The sequence below is a fragment of the Macaca fascicularis genome, chromosome 8, assembly GCF_037993035.2.
Source record: "Macaca fascicularis isolate 582-1 chromosome 8, T2T-MFA8v1.1".
Lineage (NCBI taxonomy): Eukaryota > Metazoa > Chordata > Mammalia > Primates > Cercopithecidae > Macaca > Macaca fascicularis.
Window position 1 is genome coordinate 26,769,667 of NC_088382.1, and position 9,267 is coordinate 26,778,933.

The following is a 9,267-nucleotide window of genomic DNA, read 5'->3' on the forward strand; positions in this document are numbered from 1 at the left end:
TTGCCAGGCTGGAGTGCAGTGGTGTGATCTCGGCTCACTGCAACCTCCAACTCCCTGGTTCAAGCGATTCTTCTGCCTCAGCCTCCCAAGTAGCTGGAATTACAGGCATGCACCACCACGCTTGGCTAATTTTTTTTTTTTTAGTAGAAATGGGGTTTCCCCATGTTGGCCAAGATTGTCTTGATCTCCTAACCTCATGATCCACCCACCTCAGCCTCCCAAAGTGCTGGGATTACAGGCACAAGCCGCCGTGTCTGGCCATGCTGCTCTTTTATAGTCACCTCCTCCCTCCATCCCTAACGCTGGACAAACAGTTCTCTATCTCTACAGTTTAGCCTTTTTCAGAGTGTCACATAAATTGTAGACTATTGTCTATTGTATGGATGTACCACAGTTTGTTTATTCATTCAGCAGCAAAGGTCATTTGGATTGTTTCTAGTTTTTGGTGATTATGAATAAAGCTACTCTCATTATCTGCACACAGATGTTTGTGTGAATGTAAAATTTTTGTTTCTGTAGGATAAATGCTTAAAAGTGGGATTGCTTCATTTCCCACTTCCTGCACAGTTTTGTCCTTTCTCTTTCTTGCCTTTGGGTGTGTTCTACACATATGTATATTTAACTTCATAACAAACTGCCAAATAGTTTTCTAGAATGTACTAATCTAGAAAATGGGAATGTGCCATTTTGCATTTCTACCAGAAATGCATAAGAATTTCAGTTGCTCTGCATATACACTGAATATTCCACCAGACAATGTAAAATAATTCTTGTTTTCAATTAGCAATAACCAGCAATAATTGTGCCTTGGATAAACCTCATTGGCTATGATACTGCCACTGTGCAAAGCTAAACAATTCTTGTTTTCAATAATCATACATATTTGAAAAAACTTAACAAAAAAAGTCCATTATTTTTATCCATTTAAAATAATTTCTGTGGCTCTTCGTTTTTTAAAAATTACTAAAGTTATAGGTTTCCCTTTGGTATCATTTTCCTTCAGTCTGAAGAACTTCTTTTAGCATTTCTTTTAGAGCAGATCATCTGGTGGCAAATTCTTAGTTCTCCTTCCTCTGAAAAGTCTTTATTTTTCATTCTTGAACAGCCTATTCAATGGATATAGAAGTCTGGGTTGGCAATTTTCTGTTAGCATGTTAGAGATCCTGTACCATTGTCTTCTAGCCTCCATGGTTCCAGATAAGAAATCTGCAGTCGTTTGAATTGATGTCTCCTACATGTAATGTGTCATTTTTCTGTGTCTGATTTCAAGATTTTTTTTCCCCTTCATATTGGTTTTTTTTTTATCAGTTTGATTATGATTTGTTGGTTTTTGTTGAGTTTGTCTTGTTTGAGATTCACTGAGATTTTTAAATGTGTAAACCGTTGTCTTTCACAAAATTTGAAAAATTTTCATCCTATTTTTTTTAAATATTGTTTCTGCACCAATCTCTTTCTTATTCTGGGACCAGTGACATGAATGTTGGAATTTTTGATGAATGTTAGAATTTTTGATATCATCCCACAAATTCCTAAGGCTCAGTTTGTTTGTTTTATAATCCATTTTTTTTTCTCTTTTTCAGATTAGAAATTTACGAGTGATCTATATTCAGATTCACTCACTCTTTCATCATCTTCAATCTGTTGTTGGGCCCCTGCAATGAATTCTTTATTTCAGATATTATATTCTCAATTCTAAACTTTCCATTTTGAAAAAATAATTTTCCTCTGATGAGTATGTTCATCTTTACATTTTTGTCAAAAATGTTTATTTGTATTTCATAGTGTTTGGTTATAATACTGCTTTAAAGTCTTTGTCAGATCATTTGGATTATTCATATTTGGCATTTTTAATTGTCTTTTCTTGATATTTGGTGACATTTTCCTGGTTGTTGGCATGTTAAGTAACTTTGGATGGTATTCTAAACACTTTGAATATTATGTGATGAGAGTTTGAGTTATATTAAAACACTCTATAGAATATTTTTGTTTGTTTGTTTTAGCAGGCAATCAACCTGATTGTGTTTGAACCGTAAGTTCTGTTTCACCCTCTGGGGATGGGCCCAATGTCAGTTTAATTTTCAAAGTCTTTCTTATGCTGTGTAAATCTGCCCCATGCATGGCCCCTCAGAGTTTAGTTTGGACTTTTCAGTGGTTTGTATCATAGTTCAGTTCTCAAGCCTTTACTATGCTTCATTGGGTCTGTTCTATGCATGTGAGATTCAATGCTGAGCTTGGGATTTGTGCTAGTTCCTACACAGAATTATGGTATCTGCTTCTCCAGCTCTCTTCTCTACAGAATTTCCCACATACTGTATGATCCTATGGGTTTGTTTCCAGATTCCTCTGGCCAGAAATATGGGTCTTTTTAAGAGTTTTAGCCCCTGTCCCCATCCTAGAAGAAAAGTGGTGAGAGAAAAGGGAGGAAAAAAATAGTAGAAAAAAATAGTAGGAATTGTCTCCACTCTTAGGCTCACAGGAGCTTTTCTTTTCCTTTTTATTTTTGAGATGGAGTCTTGCTCTGCTCTGTTGTCCATGCTGGAGTGCAGCGGTGTGATCTCAGCTCACTGCAACCTCCTCCTCTTGAGTTCAAGCGATTCTCCTATCTCAGCCTCCTGAGTAGCTGGAATTACAGGTGCGTGCCACCACACCTGGATAATTTTTGTATTTTTAGTAGAGATGGGGTTTCACCATGTTGGCCAGGCTGGTCTTGAACTCCTGGCCTCAAGTGATTCACCTGCCTCACCCTCCCAAAGTGCTGGGATTACAGGTGTGAGCCACCATTCCCAGCCAGGAGGTTTTCTCTTCAGTCTTATGTGCCCATGCCACTGCAGTGGCAGCACAGCTCTGCAACTGGGCTGGCCACAGTACAGAGTGCAGAGAGAAAAGAAAGGGGGAAAAAGGAAAAAGAATGGGAATTACTCCGATGCTTTCTGGCTCACAAAAAGCCTGGTCCTATGGCTGGAAAGAGGAGGTTTCTCCCAGTTTTTGCTAGCTGCATTAACCATACACCTCCAGTAATGTGATCTACCTTCAGGTCAAAGCTGGGAAGTAAAGGAGACAGACAAACAAACAAAACCAAAGCAAAGCAAAAAACAAAGAAACTCACCATCATACTGATCATTCTTTTTTTTTTTTTTTTGAGACAGAGTCTTGCTTAGTCACCCAGGCTGGAGTGCAGTGGCGCGATCTCAGCTCACTGCAACCTCTGCCTCCTGGGTTCAAGCAATTCTCCTACCTCAGCCTCCTGAGTAGCTGGGAATACAGGCACATGCCACCACGCCTGGCTAATTTTTGTATTTTTAGTGGAGACAGGGTTTCAGTGTGTTGGTCAGGCTGGTCTCAAACTCCTGACCTCGTGATCCGTCCTCCTCAGCCTCCCAAAGTGCTGAGATTACAGGCATGAGCCACTGCTCTCAACCCCTAGTCATTCTTTAAATTTGATCTTTCCTCCCCAATCCACCTGCTATTATTTACTTTTTATAGCTCTCAGTAGTTGCTTTTTATATTCCTCAGAATTGTTGTTGTAATTAATGGAAGATATAGGCTATAGTAAACCTACTCCATTTTAGCCAGCACTGGAAGTACTTAGACTGCTAAATTATAACATTTGCTGGTCTTATCACTTGTCTGCCCTCTGGCATTGGAACCCTCTTAGAAAGATAATCAACTCCCATTGTGGCAACTTCTCCCCACTGCCACAGTTGTTTGTGCTCTAGAGGACTCTGATACTGCTCCTTTTAGAAACTTTGAGCAACCAATAGGTCCACGTCTCGAACCCCTGTTATCCTTGGTCAGGTTGCAGTCGTACACCTCGCTGGTCATCTATCTCTAAGACTCTCATGTCCATAAGCCTTGAAGCTGTCTCTCCATGTCCCACACTTCTATTTCTTGATTTACTCTAAATAGTTCCATTTTGCCCTCTGTGAACACACTCCCCACATCCTAGCCTCTTCTCCTAATGTTTTCTTTTTTACCTTCTTGTCTTGACTAAAATCTGGTTCTTATCCTGAGGACACTTATTCCTCTGCATTCCTCCCAAGAAGAGGGTGCTTCATTTCCCACTTCCTTGTACAGTTTTGTCCTTTCTCCTTCTTGCCTCAATGGAAAGGTACGTTTATCTCCCTTTCTAAAGTGAGGCCCCTCTGTTTGTGCCCTTGATTCCATCCTTTGCCCATCTCCTCAGTTCTGGCCAATGCAATAAAATAAGAAATTAAAACAAGAGCAAAAAATATTTAAAAGGAGACAAAATTGTTCTTATTATAAAACATAATGCAAATATAATGATTTACCTAGAAATTCAAGAAAAATCAGCTGAAAAACCAATGGAACATATAATGAATTTATTGAAATATTAAATTGTCCCCAAAGCACTAATATTTATAAGTCAGATCAATTTAATAGAATTGCCCTGACTCCTCTCCTGCTATGTACTCTGCCTTTACTGTATGCTAAATTTATATTCATGCTTGAGGGGAAGAACTATTTAACAAAAGATACTATAATTGGGAACTTTCATTAACAATTTTTTTTTGTTTTGTTTTTGAGACGGAGTCTTGCTCTGTCACCAGGCTAGAGTGCAATGGTGCAATCTTGACTCACTGCAATCTCCGCCTCCTGGGTTCAAGTGATTCTCCTGCCTCAGCCTCCTGAGAAGCTGGGACTACAGGCATGCGCCACCATGCCCAGCTAATTTTTGTATTTTTAGTAGAGGTGGGGTTTCACCATGTTGGCCAGGATGGTCTTGATCTCTTGACCTCATGATCTGCCCCCCTCAGCCTCCCAAAGTTCTGAGATTACAGGTGTAAGCCACCATGCCTGGCCAACAATTTTTAAAATTAAGTTACATTCCTACCTCATACCTTATACCATATACAGAAATAAATTCAGATGAATTAAATAATTAATGTAAAAGATAAACCCAAACCAAACTAAACAAAAAGAATGGATTTTTTTTCTGCAAAGGTAGAAACTACAAAGCAAAACATAAGTAGAGTGACTACATAAAAATGGCAAATGTCTGTATATCAAAAAAATGCAGTATCATAAGGTGTATATAGGAACTCTGGATTATGTTGGCAACATTTCTGTAAGTCTAAAATTCCTCCAAAACAAAAAATCATAAGCACACTTTCACATACACTCACATATACAGTATCTATAAATATTACAAAATTTATCCTTTCCACTTCTGGAGTTTATTTTCCAGATATACTTGCACATGTGCAAAATGGCCATTTTGGTAACTTCTCCAGGCTCCACCCTTGCCAGATTATTTGAAATGGCAAAAACTATATAAAACCCAAATGACGATTACAAAGGACTGATAAAATATTATGGTATATTCATATAATGGAATACCATCCAGTTGTTTAAATTACAAAGATACATCTAAAGAACTAAAGATAGAACTACCATTTGATCCAGCAATTCCACTACTGGGTATCTACCCAGAGAAAAAGAAGTCATTATACAAAAAAGATACTTGCATACCCATGTTTATAGCAGCACAATTCACAATTGCAAAAATGTGGAACAAACCCAAATGCCCATCAATCAATGAGTGGATAAAGAAACTGTGATACACACACACATACACACACGCACACACAATGGAATACAACTCAGCCATAAAAAGGAATGAATTAATGGCATTCATAGCAGCCTGGCTGGACTGGATACTATTATTCTAAGTGAAGTAACTCAGGAATGGAAAACCAAACATCGTATGTTCTCACTCATAAGTGGAAGCTAAACTATGAGGATACAAAGGCATAAGAATGACACAGTGGACTTTGGGGACCCGGGGAAATGGTAGGAAGAGGGTGAGAGATAAAAGACTACAAATTGGGTTCAGTGTATGCTGCTCAGGTGATGGGCATAATCTCACAAATCACCGCTAAATAACTTACCCATGTAACCAAACGTCACCTGTTCCCCAATAACCTATGGAAATGAAAATAAATTAATGAATCACAAGGAAACATCTGAGAGGTGTCAAACACACCTGTTTTTTCAGTAAAAAGAATTACTAAATTTTTTTAAACTAAAAAACTCAGACAAATAAAAAACAAAAAATAAAACAGAGTGTTATAATATGCTATCTTTGGGTAAGATGGGATGAGAATATATATTTACATTGCTCATCCGTGCAAAAAGAAACCCTCAAAGGATACACAGAACCCTCACAACAATGGCTAGGGGAGGTTATGACAGCAATGGTGGTGAAGGTAAGGTGTGGAAGGGATACCGTGCATATATATATATAAGTCAATTCTAAAGTTAGGTCTGTGACTTTTGAGTCATGTGAATGCAGTATGCAGTATCTTTTTTTTTTTTTTTTTTTTAAAGAAACAGGGTCTCGCTATGTTGCCCAGGCTGGCCTTGAGCTCTTTGGCTCAAGTGATCCTTCTGCCTCAGCCTCCCAAAATACTGGGATTATAGATGTAAGCTACCAAAGCTGGCTGCAAAATCTATTTTAATACTTAAATTTAAAAACAAGCTCTTTCCCCAACAAAATCCTCCAAAGTGCCATGAACAGCACTGAAGGCAAACAGAGTGGGGCTGTCATGGCAGAACTTCAGGCATCTGTCAAAAGTATGCATGGAAGAGATTCTTTTTAAGTCCTGGGACTTTCCCTCAGCACTCAGAACCTCTGATTACATCAACAACCACTTAGTCAGCCTTCCTGAAGGTTCTGTTTTCACTTTTGCACCAGGCTGGTTATTCCACATGCCATCAAGACTGGAAACCCCAGGAAAGGAAAATCAATGAAATTCCTCTCCAAGTGTTGCAGAGGAGGGCTCCTCCGGTGAGCCTGCTGGCTACTTCTCTCCACTGCTCGGGAAAACACCCACAATATAAATAGTCAGGAGTGGGATTTCCAGCTGTCCAGATGCGGTTATGTCCTCTTGGTGAACTCCGTAAATACAGTCATCTGCACACACACCCATGTTTCCCAGGAATAACCATCTGGTGTTGGGATGTACAACAGAGCCTGAATATTTGCAACAAACCAGTCTTTCTTTGGCTTAATCTCCTTCTCAAAACTTTGGGTATTCCAACTCCTCACTCCTTCCTTTTGTCCTTAAGGGTTCTTGGGGTCTCCTATGGGCTCAGGAATGGCTATCTGGATTTGTCCATCTTGTCCTCCTCTGTGGTCCGATCGTATCAAGCAGCTTCCACTGTCTCTACAGTAATCCCCTCCCCAGAACCCTGCAGTGTTGCTGGGGCCCTATAGGAGGAGTTGCCAATAGTCTCTGTATTTCTGTGGCCTTTTGACACCTCCATTCTGTACTCCAACAAGTAAATGCTAAAGTGTGGAAACTGCCTTCTACCTTCACAATCTTTCCTTGTGACAGGACTGCAAAGCTTTGAGCCCTGCCATGAGCACTGAGACTCCTGGCAATCCTAGGCCCCCAGCAGCAGTCACTGGAGAATGGCAGAGAGAATAGTCCTAATGCACGCCTTGCTGTATTTAAAATGACATTGCCCCACTGGTTCCAGCCATTTCCCCCAAATAGTGCTGTGATCCTCAGCCTCACCATGCCCCTGACCCTGATGAGTTCCTTTTTTATCCATTTACCTTTCCAGTGAGTAAAGGGGAGGCTTTCATTAGGGAAGGGTTAAGAGTCTTGGTCTTGGAAACTGGGAGTCAAGAAGGCATTAAAAAGCTTCCAGGATTGTCTGGACATCACTGGATTTACAGTGAGAACACAACTTAGGCCTTTCTTCTGATGTTTCTCTACACACACACATGCACATAAACAACACACACACGCACAAAGCATGCAACAATTGTACACTTATGGAACGGGCAGAAATGCAAACAGCCTCAAACAGCTTTAGTAACAATCATGGGGTGAACTCATCCCTGACATCTCTAATATCTTTCTCATTTTTTCTCTCCTTACTGCATATCTCTAGATTTAAGACTTAATTGAAGCATGTGGGCAGCCAAAGGAGGCTAATGATTTGATGTCTTTTAAAACTAATGTTCTTCAAATTTTTTTTTCAGTGTCTGTTTAGGGGAGTGGCTGATGGCTGCATGAAGTAGGGGACTCAGAGAATCAAAGAAGAAGAATGGCAGTGGCAAGAGTAGCCCCCTGACTATTTAACATCCTCAGCCATCCAGCTCTCACCTAAACCTGCTTTTACCCAGCCCTGCCCTTTTAAAGGAAGTCAAGTGGCCATGTGTTGTGTGAACATTTGAGAATGTGTCTTTGGGGTTTCCTCCTCACTCCAATAGAATTATCAGAGTTTTATTTCCAGTTACATCCTTGAAAGAAATATGGGCACATGCTATCACACAATTATCTATTTGATTATGTTTCTAGTAACATTTTAGTGGCTTTTATAGATGGGCAGTCTAGACAGCTATCAATATTTCCTTCTTCTCAATCTAGTCTTGGTTCTTTGTGATCTCATTCTTGCATCGTGGGATCTCATTCTTGCATTGGGTTTCTCTCTCCCTACTGTGTAGAAGACCCTTACTTAATTGCTACTTTCTTAGTGATACCTTTCCCAGGAACGAAACTCCATGGTGACTTTGTGTTGCTCTGAGCTCTGATAGCCCTTCTCATGAGTGCTAACTCATTTGTTTTCCATCTGTCCATCCATTCCACAGACAGTGACTACAACCTGGATTGCTGCTGGGCTCTGAAGATACTAAAACAATGAGGCAGTGTGTCTACCTTCAAGAGGTTTATAGTCTATAATCTGTGCTATACTGTAATGATTTCTGTGGCTGCGTTTGATATTTCTAGCTAAACTGAGGCTTGAAATCATGGACCTTACCTTTTGTTTCTTCAGGCAGTGTTGCAAAGCTGGGTTCCCCGGAAGCAGAGGCTGCAATGGTTCATGTGCAGGAGGTTTGGGGATCAACCCTTAAAGAAGTGGGGACCCACGTTTGGGTGAGGGAAAACTTGAGCTGTGATGCAGGCCCAGCAGAAGCCATCACCGACCCTGTGGGGAGTCCTGAAACTAGGATGACCCTTCAGAGCCATCCTAAGTTGGGAATAACTGGTTTATCCTAAGTTGGGGGTAGCAGGGGCCGTTTCATATGTAGCTTTTCAAAAATTCACACTGAATGGAAATCCAGTCCAATGGGGCTCGCTTCTTGATGGCTGTAGTATGGGGTAAGAATGGTCTGAAAGTGCTGCTTCTTAGCCTCTCATTCACTCTGAGTCTACTCAGCTATAACAGGTGCACTTTTAGGTGAATCTGTGTGCACACCACTCAGCTTTCTATCTGGGACCTCTCAGCTCCAGA

General features: G+C 40.3%; 1 pseudogene; it reads right to left on the bottom strand.

Annotated features, from left to right (window-relative positions):
• Positions 1 to 692: 692 nt before the first annotated feature.
• Positions 693 to 851, bottom strand: LOC141407583 (U4 spliceosomal RNA; annotated as a pseudogene).
• Positions 852 to 9,267: the final 8,416 nt, after the last annotated feature.